This window comes from Lepidothrix coronata, unplaced genomic scaffold (genome assembly GCF_001604755.1).
Source record: "Lepidothrix coronata isolate B3197 unplaced genomic scaffold, Lepidothrix_coronata-1.0 Scaffold14, whole genome shotgun sequence".
In the NCBI taxonomy this organism is placed as follows: Eukaryota; Metazoa; Chordata; class Aves; order Passeriformes; family Pipridae; genus Lepidothrix; species Lepidothrix coronata.
Genome location: NW_016690194.1, coordinates 1406705 through 1418860, shown reverse-complemented (window position 1 = coordinate 1418860; position 12156 = coordinate 1406705).

Sequence of the window (12156 nt, the reverse complement as noted above, 5' to 3'; positions counted from 1 at the left end):
CCATACTGGTTGCATCTGAAGGCATGGGCCTTGCTGATTTTTCCTCTGTGGACCACCAATGAGTCGGTAGCACAGTGAAAGAGGCATTGATGTCTTTGAGAAGCTTGGAAGGGGATGATGTCAGGCTCCACAGAACTAGAAACAGCAAAGGGAGAAGGCTCAATGAAACTTTCTTTCTCCTAGGTTGGAGTCTGGTTTTAATCTCAGTTAATGTGCAGCTAATTTGAATGAAATAACAACAGGAAAGTTGAATTCATATAGGACAGGTCATTTTTCTGGCCTAAACTTTACTTCTTCCTCAACTTCTCATTTATTGTGGGCAGAGTTAATCTGAGAAGATAATACCTTTATTTGGCTCCAGAAAAAGCAGTCTAACCAGAACTAGGAGAAATCAAGTGAGTGCATTTAATCTGGAGTTTCTGTGGATTTGGGAGGCAACATAAGGGCATGTGAATTTGTTGCTAGAATTGTTGGCTTTGCATGCAAGTATGGAGGTATTTGCTGTAGGATAAATGCAATCCACTTTGCAAAATTGCAAACACCAAAATGGCAAACAAAAAGGATCTCATCTATCTGGAATACTTTAAATAGTGAAAATCTATGTTTGTTTCCACCAGAATTAAAAAATAGTTATTAAAAATATTTCTGGCCTTTGTTGTATTTAGTGTCCTTCACTTGTAACAATGTCCCTTTAATTTATAGCCTCCCCTACCCATGCCTCTCATAATAGAAGACACTGAGTTACAGGATGTCTGGCAACTTGTTTCACATACGGTACTAGAATATAGCTTATGCTGCAATTTTCAGGCATTCAGTGCTGATGTCTTTGCTTCCCTTGTATTACCTTCATCAGACTGATGCAGTAAATGTTTTGCTTGTGTAACTTGTCTTGCTTGCCTATTTTTTTAACATGTGAAGTGTAGCACAGTGAGTTCCTGAGGTTGAGGTTCCTCTTCTGCTTTTGTCCTCCACGCTATGAAATCGTTAATCACTTGTTTTGTTCTATTAATAGTCATCCTCCAGGGATGCTCATCTTTATGAGTTATGAGCATGTGGTCTAGAGCAAAACCCTCCCCTGACATAAGGTGTCTGTTATCTGGGGGCTATGACAAGAAGAGATACAGAAACCTATGGGAGAGGCCCTGTTAACACCTTTTTGTCCTTACACCCTACTAACTGGGATGCGTTAGCTAACACAGGATGAAAATCTAGCAGAACAAACACACGTTTTTATTAGATTGAAACAGTTTTTAGACTGTAAAAATCAAATGCTACTGGAAACCAACATATATTTAATTTTCCACTGCAATATATGGTAAATAACAGATCTTACTTTGCCAAAACAGGTTTGGGGTAGGTGACTTGACTAATAGCATTCCTGCCACTGACTCATCTTTAATCTGATACCACATGCTCCAGCAAGGATTTCAGCTTTCTGTTCACAGCAGCATGAATAAGAACACATGAGGACTGATGGTTTCTCCTCCCTGAGACACCTACCCAAAGCAATACATTGTACATTTCCATAATTCCCAGTGGTTTCACATGGCTGACTGAAGGAAGGTATTTCTGTTGCAGATAAATAATGTTCAGACCTTGAAGCTGAAGAAGTGCTGTGAGTTCTCCGAACTGTGGGATGTTATCTGGGTCAAGGGCAATACTGATAATCATAGGATTCACAGAAGGAAGGGAAAAAATGATCCTTGACTAGCTCTGAAGAACAATCTATTCACTTTACCTTCAGTGCATTTGTCAGGAGGACAATGGGGAAAACTTCAGGCAGGAGACTTCAATGACAGAGCTCTCTATAGCCCTCAGATCAAAGCCACAGACAGCACAGCTCTGCTGCTTGAGTGATGATCACACTGTAGTTGCAAACAGAAGAGGTCAGGGAGAGAATACAAAAGGGAAAGAGATTTCTGCATGACACAGTCCTTTGTCTTGTTTCTGTCAGGACTATACTTCTTTATCACCTTTGACTGGTCTGCATTACTCCCACTGGAATCTGTATTCTCTTTAATTTTGTAGTGCAGCCTGAGTTAACAACCAAGCTAGCTCATTTCACATTCTAAGCAGCCTCTACAGGACTGGCCTTGCCCTCAGTGATAGCAAAATCTCCATGGGCTTCACACTAGGGGGTGAACTAGATACATGAAGAGTGAGCCTAAAGGAGTGACTTTGTGTCTTACTTGTTGGACTGCTACTTTCAGAGATTGTATAAAGAGATCTAAGAGTAAGACAAATGCATTAGTGCCAAGGGGAGATTAAAACTACACACAGATGGGTACAATTTGTGCAGTACTTCTTCATGAACAAAAGGTCTGGGGAGGCAGTACATTAAGTTCAAATTCATTATATTGCTGTAGGAAAAAAAAAAGGATAAAATGCATCCTGTGGAATGGTAATTGCTGATTTTAGAAAATTACCTCAGTCTTCCAAGGTGTCATGAAGAAATATTGTGGAACTAGGAACTCTACTGTAGTCAAAACAACAGGGAATGACTAGCAAACACATTTCCAGTATTTCAGTTGTCCCTGTTTTCTTTAGAAGTCCAATATGATTTCCTTAGAAAACTTGATAGGATGCCTGCCCTTGTGCCTCTCCCAGCCAGGACGTTTTCTCGTATTTTATTTATTGGCTAGTTTCACTCAGGTTTGACAGAAAGGTGAAGATCACATAAGCAATTCAGTTCCCATGAGCTTCAAGGAAGCAGCTACCTTAGTGAAGAGTGAATAGTTGCTATCAAGTGCCTCTCTTTAAAAAGATGTAAATCACCTTCTGCACTTTTAGACAGAGAATTCATGGGAGGAAGAGCCTGAGACATTACAAATACTTCAATGACATGAAGTCTTTCAATTTGTAAAGCAGAGAACTGTTCTAAGTTCAACTTCTCCAGCTTGTGGAGCTCCATATGTCCACCTTCTCTGGCTGGCTGGCTTTTATAGTAATTAAAGCCTTTTCTGTATCAGCAGTCGTAAAAATAGTGTATGTGGGTTAGCAAAACTGTGGAGCACTGGAAGGTATGGTTCTGAAGACACAGGTTGCCTGCTACACGATCCTGCCCAGCATCCCCAGGCTGGGGCTGAGGCAGGCCTGGTGGAAACTGCCAGCCATAAGCCAGCAGCAAGGGGAGGAGGACTGCTAGTTTTCCCAGATGATCATCATACAACTGGCCTCAGCCCACTGATCCAGCCTGTCCAGATCCCTCTGCAGAGCCTTCCTACCCTCCAGCAGATCAACACTCCCACCCAACTTGGTGTCATCCATAAGTTTACTGAGGATACACTCGATCCCCTCCTCCAGATCATCAGTAAATATATTGAACAGGACTGGCTCCAATACTGAGCCCTGGGGGACTCCAGTAGTGACTGGATGCCAGCTGGATGTAACACCATTCGCCACCACTCTCTGGGCCTGGTCATCCAGTTCTTAACCCAGTAAAGTCCAAGCTGTGGGATGCCAGCTTTTCCAGGAGAGTGCAGTGGGAGACAGTATCAAAGACTTTGCTGAAGCCCAGGTGGACTACATCCACAGCCTTCCCCTCATCCACTAGTTGGGTCACCCGCCTTTCCAAAATCCATGCTCCTGTATGTGCCACGTGATCACCCTCAAGATTATTTGTTCCATAACCCATCACTGGTGACAATGTTCCCCTTTGTATTCAATAGAGAATGGAGATTTTCCTTGGCCTTCCTTTTTATTGTTGATGTATTTTTGAAAACATTGTTTATTACCTTTTACAGCTGAAGGCAGATTTAGTTCTTGTTGTCTAGAGGTTTGAGTTCTAATTTTCTCTCTATGCACCGTAATTTGTACTGATACGGTTCGTGTGAAGACAACACAGACTTAAATGATGAAATATTTGAGTGATTTGGATGGAACTGGAATGTCTGTCAGACTGAACTATTCTCTCTTACTCTTACTCTCTGATGAACAACAACATCCATATGACAGTCATATGATTGATGATAAACATAGCACAAATAGACTGTGCCAATGAAGAGGCAAAAGTACCATAATGATGACCTCCTCGTTGCTTGGATTCAACCCTCCACTGATCATGTGCCACTTAGTCAGAAACCCAAACCATTACGGTCTTTACAGCCTGTCTCTATCACATGCAAGGTCAAGTTCTCGTGTTTGTCTGTTCTCTTCAGTGATATCTCATAGAACATAGAACATGAGTGATATCTGCAAGATCCCATTCTCAGAGAGCAACTCTCTTCTCCTGGAACTGTGGAGGGGAACAGTTAACAAAAAGAGTTTTGGAACAGTAGATGGAGTGGCTGGGCTATGTGTAAAGTGTTCAGATGCTACAGCAGTTAACAGCTATCAGTCCCATCCTTTCCCTCACCATACAGCTAATACAAAATGGACAGCTACCCCACACTTCCTCTGGTTTTTGTAAGGTGACATATTGAAAAAACACTTTTGAAGTCCTGCATTCTATATCAGGGTCCCTATCACTGGCTTTCATAGCTGAGTGATGAGAGGTACCACAAGTACTTCTGTATCCATCAGGAGCGTAAAATCATCCAATTCTAAAAACCCCCCAAACCTCTGCTTTGAGAAACAAGGAAGTAACTATGTTACATGATAAAAATATCGTAAAGAAGTTTCATCTTCTCTATCAGCTAGCATGAATTTTGATACTCAGACACTGTGGTACGTACAGAAAGCAATGTCTCACCCATTTTTCTAAATGCTGTGACCTTATAAAATCTTTCTGCTTTTAGAGCAAGGTCCAGAACTGTACAACCTTTTCAGATGCACATTTATACAGTCACAAATAATGCAATATATGCTTGCATTCACCTCAGACAGTTTTCTGTTGTATGAGTCATCCTTTTCCTAGTATGGACATTTGGGGTCAGATAAGGGAGGAACAATGGGAACAGTGAAAAAAATGAGTTCACTGCCGAATATTTAAAAGTTTTTTCCATTAGGATGTACAGTGTGATTAGTGCTAAGTACAGTTTAAGGGTCAATCACATATTCCATTATGCCAGTTTTTCATAAAAAAGGAACAAAGAGTTGGTTCCTCACAGAGAGAGCCTGATGTGAGCTCTCATGAAGTACCTAAACTGGCATTCAGCTGCAAACCTGTCATTGATTTCAAAGCTGTTTACACAGTCAAGGGATTTCTTTCTATGTATTTTTTCATACTATCAAGATGCTATCATCCCCCCATTATAGTTAAATGATATAGAAAAAAAGGCAGTTCTTACTGCAGTTCTGTCCTTTCCATTTTTGATTCCAGCTGAGATACTAAAGAGGCTGAAATTCCAAGGTTACAACTACTTCCTAAATGCTGTTTAGCTTCTAGAAATAACAGCATATGGGGCCTTTTCTCTGATACAATACTTTTATCTGCCACAAATGCCAGTCAGGCGTGGCAGATGAAAACATTTTCATGATTTTCCCTGGTCTATCTTTCTCTCTATGTTATCTTTGCCCTGCCTAGGATAAGGTTTGATCACTGCAGTGACCAGCAAGATCACAGACAATAAACTGTATTAATAATGCCATATCTAAGCTTCCCAAAAGGAAGCAGTAATATTAACAGATTCTCTACTGTAAATAAGTTGTGGTTAATTAAAATTGTAAGAATTATTTGCTTATCTAAATGCTTAGCTTTATTAGAAAAAAGTCATAGAGCTTTAGAGCAGAAACCAATCCTTGCAACCAATTGCTGGCCAGGATAAAACATGCATTTTTAAATTATCTTTATTATTCTTCATTATTGTAGATAATTCTCAGCTATAAAACAGTAAGGTACAGTCCGAGGATAGACAGATCTTAAGTTGTACTCCTCAGTTTTCCGAGTATAAAAATACTATAAAAAAACCCAAACTCTCACACTTTACAATTAAATTCTGAAGCTCCCAGTTACAAGGTATATTTGAGGTCAGGCATCCATCACAGTTTGATGGAGGACTGGTCCTTCGTATAAATGACAGCAACGTGCAGCATTAAGATAACACAGTCTTCATGAAGAAGCTGATCCCCCTTCATGTTAGGCAAAGCACCCCCTGTGAAAAGGTCCTTATATGATGGCTTACATTAAAATTTATTATCTTTTGTATATTCAGGTCCAATGTATATTAGTGTCTTTAGGCATTTCTATGCTGCTGAACACTGCAGCCACCAAGTACCACCAGGTATCAGCAGGTTAGAAGGTATTGTGTAGCTCTGCTGTCTTTATCAGTTTTCAGTGCTGCAATCACTGACACAGTGGTTGCACAGAAAGAGAACTTAAGATTGAATAACTGCTAGCATAGGTATTAGTTTGAAAGCCAGGACACAGTAGTTTTATTTGCTGCAGTGATTAAGAGAGAGAGGAAAAGAGGAGAAATACAAAGATATCAAATTGTGAAAGTACCTATCAGGTTAACAAGCAAAATAGATAACCAGCATGGAAAGATTTGAAGAAAAGGCACCAAGCAGTGAAATCAAAGCACAGGGCTGTTGTGCCACATGGTTTCTGATTGCAAAATACCACAAATGTGCTCACCAACATTAGTTATGATATCATGGGTTATTTTCCTTTCCTATGTATTTTACTCCTTGCAGCACTTCTCCCTTTCTGCAGACAAGCTAAAAGTGGTATCGTCAACACACATCATAGCTCTTTTCTGGTGTACCAGGCTTCATTCCTCCTCAGGCTAATTATCCCTTTTCCCTCAGAGGTAATACACACTACTGTCCATCACAGTTCAGGAAGTGACAAAAAATGAACACAGACCATGAAAAAAGAAGCAAGCACTTGTTAGAAGATGATGTAGCCTTGGTGCTCTGTAAGGTGCTGCAGTGTTATTAAACCTCTTCCCCTCCCTTGTGCCTGTGGAGAAGACATGATCCACTCACCCAATTTGCTCCTCATGATCTTAACTGAGCAAAGACTTCCTGTGGTAGAAAGCCAGTGTAATGATCTTTGTCTTTAAATCCTTTATAAGTGCACCTTCATTTGACAAAGGCATAGCACTACAGCATGAAAAGAAACATGCACTATCTGGGAATCGACATCATGCTACAGTCCAGAGACCAGAATACCCAAGCCAGAGAGGCTCTGGCCTCCTCATTCATTATCCTGAATGGATGAATCATAGGTCACTCAAACTTCTTGATGGCATACCTCTATTCCATGATTGTGATATCTGGTTTCATAAAAATAACATGGACTATTGACTTTGGGCTCAAAGGTGTAGCACTTATTTTAAAGCGAGGAATGGAAACATTACAAGAGTACGTGAGCTAACACCAGAAAGAAGCCTCATTTTCCAAAGTTTAAAATAGTGTAGCATTTTGACACAAACCTCTTCATGATCTTGAGGATAGACTCTCAGTAACCTATATAGCTCCTGCCTGTCTTGACTTCATACCTGGTCCTCAGATATCTAACACACAGGAGAGTGTCGCTGTCACCTGCGAGCAGTGAGCCAAAGCTGGAGAGCAGCACATCAGCAAGACTCTGCAAGTATGGGATATGGTTACAGTAGCATTTCAGAGGATTCACACAAACACATATTTGAGTATGCCAGAGCAGTCCTTGGTATGTGGTATTGTGGTATGCTTTTAAAGGCATTGGAACCCTCTCCCTAACTACATGCTACCAGAGGCAGGATTTCCATTGACTTTCAAAAGTCAGACAGCACTTTAACACAGCCACAAAGATCGATTCAGCAGCTCTTCATAACAGTGCAGCTTCATGAATACCAGGAAAAAAATACAGGTTAGGGCATCTGGAGATAGAGACATTCTGTCATAGATTTACTTGTTCTAAAAAAAACAAAGGGGGAATTATTTTTTTTTTCTTTCCCCTGCATCGCTGTGAAAGAAAGATGTTGAATGGGGGAGGGTGGTTTGCCTTGGATGATTGATCCACACAAAAGAACTAACCAGCAGATCCACATTCCGAGTTGATGGCCCTCCAAAGACTGTGGAGAGGGGTGATGAGTTGGGTTTTTTTTTCCCTCTCCTCGGAAACGGGAGGCACTTCACTTTTGCCCTTACTCAGGGAAAGGTGTGTGTTGGAGGGGTCCGAGGTTCACTTTTGTTTTCGGCCTGTCATCTGGCTGTCTTCTGTTCCCGGCTTGCCTCCGCCTTCCTGTGCCCTGTTTTGCCCCCAGCCCAGATCTGCTCAGACTTCATCGGAGAGGCTTGACCCACCTGCAGAGGAACCTTCTGGGGAGCAGATTGCCCTTTCTCTCCTCTGCTCCCATGTTAGCAGCAGCGTGTGTCCATCAACGAAAGGCGGGGGAATCCCGGCCACAGCCAGCTGCAGACATCGTGAGTTTTGTGGGGAAGAGCCCCCTTTTTCCCCCTTTCCCCTTCCCCTCCTCGGTGGGGGGAAAAAAATCTCCATTTTTGGCTTCTCCTGCTCCAGGGCCTCACACAGCGACCGCCAGAGCCCAACAGCGCCCCCTGCCGGCCAACGCTGAGCAACTGCAGGCTCTGCTCCTCCAGTCACCCAACAGCGCCCCCTGCCGGCCCTGGTTAGAATCGCGCTAAAAGAAGGAAAGTACCGAACTGTTTCCTTGTTGAAGGGGACTTTTGGGTACAGGATCATTGTTTAGCTGTTTTTGTGTTCTTTTGTTGTTCTCCCAGTACACATATATCCTTTAATAAATGGTTGTTATTTTTTTTTCTTTCTCCATTCTTCCTCAATTGGAGCCTCTTAATTTCAGATTTACAATTGCTTAGAGGAAGGAGTTTGGTCTTCCTCATAACTCATCCTCCTTAGCAAAACACTTCAGTCTCATTAAACTGAGACACTTCCGGACATGGTATAATGACATCACAAGTAACAAAGCTAAAGATTTCTGAGAAAAGTCAGAAGTATTAAAACCAGTTCATATGAGGGGCAAACACCAGGGCAGGGCAAGTTATGATCCTGCTCATGGGTTTAACATTTCAGTCTTTCAGTGGCCCTAGTAACATCCAAGAGTTTACAGAAACCAAGATAAACCATCGCATTTTATAAAACTGTCAAGGGCAGGTTCTGGAACCAGATTGCTTCAGTCCAAATTTTGATTTAAACTACTTTTTATGTCACGACCTCTTTATTTTTTCCAAATAACATAATGGGACTTCAAAGATAGCTACCAGACAACCCTTTTTCTAGATCAGGGCTTATTCACATTACAGAAGTGGATTAGTAAAATCATGTGATTACACTTGTTTTTACAGTAAGACATAATATGCATCACTAATTTAATGAGTCACTTCTGCCATGGTTTTTTGTGGGTTTTGGTTTTTTGTTTGCTTGGTTTTCAGGTTTCTTTTATGGCTTAATTCAGAAGGGAAGGCTAAGGTAGCATCTTCTCACCCTTTGTCTGCAGTTCACAAAGGTGGCAGTTAGCTGGCATGTTACTAGGATGCTTCTGTGCTGTTAAAGCCCTGGCTCAGCCAGACATGTGAGTGTAGGACCAGCAGGGACCCTTCCCCTACTGCATCTTTCTTCATCATACTGTACCAATGTGCTGGTAGTAAAAGGCTTGCGGTTTGTTTACACACTGGTCCCTTCTGCTTGTGTGATCAGAACAGAAGGAAAATGTGGGTATTGGAGCACTGGAAGTTTTGAACAATAGGCTAGACAAAAATCTTCCTCAGACATTTTTGAAGGGCTGAGCCTACTTTTGAGCTGCTAGTGATTTACATGACTTCCTGAGAACCTTTCTAGCCTTGTTTTGCTATAATTTCATGAGAGAAAACTTTATACATTGCTTTTGCTGTCTTGATCAACTTCTTTACTTTTAGAAAACAGACTAGGAATTACCAAAGGCAGTTCAGGCACTGGGGTCAGCATGATAGACTACAACACACTTCTCTATAGAGATACATGCAGCTGTGACAGTACGATATGAAACACTGAGTTATCTGTTTGCCTAGGACACTGCAGTCCTTGTTCAGCGCACTGCAAGCTGAGAAGCAGACCATAGCCCTGCAGACAGACATATAAGGAGTGTATCACTCCAAAATGTGTTCACATGGAGAATCACACTGCAGCATAACAAAAAGTAGGTCATCTTCCCTTCTCTGCAGTCGTCTTGCAACTCCCACTTTTGGTTTGAGGTTTTTCCCTTCCCAGTCTCTCCCTAAGCAGCTGTCTGCTCTTGTCAGTAGAACATCTTCCCTGAACTGATCTCACAGCCCTTTTTTTGCCACAGATGTCTAGCAAGGCAACTTGTTTAGCATCTCATCTTTTAAGTAATTTCTCCAAGTAGTCGTTAATGTCAGTAATGGGTATCCTTTCTGTGCAAACACAATATCCATGCTTGTGCAAATTTTGCCCTCTGGTTCATTGTTTAAATACGCACTCTTTTCTTTCTTTCTTTCAGAAAACAGTTTCTTACAGGCCATGTCACTCACTTGGCACTGTAAACTAGCATCTGCAAGGGTTGTAGCTTCCTTCTCCATGGAGAAAGAGCACCTGACACAATGTGTTGTAGCTTCCTTCTCCATGGAGAAAGAGCACCTGACACAATGTGCCTCTCCTTGAATGCTGTGTGCAGTTTTGGGCACCGCTATACAGGAAAGATATTAACCTCTTAGAAAGAGTCCAAAGGAGGGCAATAAAGATGGTGAATGGCCTTGAGGAGAAGCTGTATAAAGAGAGGCTGAGGTCACTTGGTCTGTTCAGCCCAGATAAGAACAGACGGAAGGCAGACCTCACTGCAGTTACAGTTTCCTCCTGAGGGGCAGAGGAGGGGCAGACACTGATCTCTTCTCCCTGGTGACCAGTGACAGGACCTGAGGGAATGGCCTGATGCCGTGTCAGTGAAGGTTTAAGTTGGATATTAGGAACATCTTTTTCACCCAGAGGGTGGTTGGGCACTGGAACAGGCTCCCCAGGGAAGTGATCACAGCACCAAGCCTGACAGATTTCAAGAAGTGTTTGGACAATGCTCTCAGGCACATGGCATGACTTTTGGGTAGCACTAAGGGTTGGACTCAATGAACCTTGCGGGTCCCTTCCAATTTAGCATAATCTGTGATTCTGTGAAATGATACATTACATAGTGAAGTCCTACAGCAAATAATGTAAATATTGAGTGTATTTAGTATTTTAGAACAACCTTTATCTTTTCACAATAATGTCTACTTTTTTATCTAATTGCTTTTGCTTTCATTTTTTACCTAATGTGGTTGCTTAGGATGTGTCTTTTAACACTTGAATTGTTCACGCCATGACAGTATTGCACTGCTTTTTCTTGACCAAAATATGTTTTATCTTTTATCCAGTCCCATGAAAGTCATTCAGAGACAACTTCCAGATTCTTTAGCTTGCTTGAACTCTCCATGTTCGCCACTAATTCCAAGGTTATTGTCTCAGTTTAACGAGACAGACGTGTTCGCTAAGGAGAGTGAGTTATGAAGAAGACTAAGCTCCTCCCTCTAAGCAACTGTAAATTCAAAATTAAGGGGCTTCAGTTGAGGAAATGTGGAGAAAAGAAAAAAAATAACAGCCAATAATTAAAAAAAATATATGTATAGGTAACACAACAAAAGAATGAAAACAAACAAACACAATCCTGCAACCAAATTCCCACCAAAAAGAGTTAAGTACTTTCCGTCTTTTGGCACAATTCTAACCACCACTGGCAGGGGGCGCTGTTGGATCTCCAGAGGAGCAGAGCCTGCAGTTGCTCTCCAGCAGCCGGCAGAGCTCTGGCCACCACCATGTGGGGCCCGGTGCGCAGGAGCAGCCGAATGCGGACCCCCCCCCGCCAACAGAAGGGGAAAGGAGAAGGGGAGAAGATAGTCTTCCTGTTGACTCACACTGTTACTGGTGACTGCCTCTTCCTCGTCAATGGACACAAGCTCCCTGCTATCAAAGGCTGGCTCTGGCTGGGATCCCATTTTTTTCATCGATGGGTGCAAGCTGCTGCTGACTCAGGGAAGGAGGAGCTTTTCCCCTCAAAGGTTCCTCTGCAGATGGCACTGGCTTTCTGATGAATCTGAGGCAAGTCCAGCCAGAGCAGGACCTGAGGAACTGGAGATGAACTGGGACGTCCCTTGGGGCCAGAAGAAGTTAGTCACTCAGAAACAAAAAACCAAACCAAACCAAACCAAAAAAAAAAAAAAAAAAAAAGAATAAGAATCCCTGAGCTCTTTCTCTACAGACACACCCTCCCAGAGTCGGAGCAAAAGTAA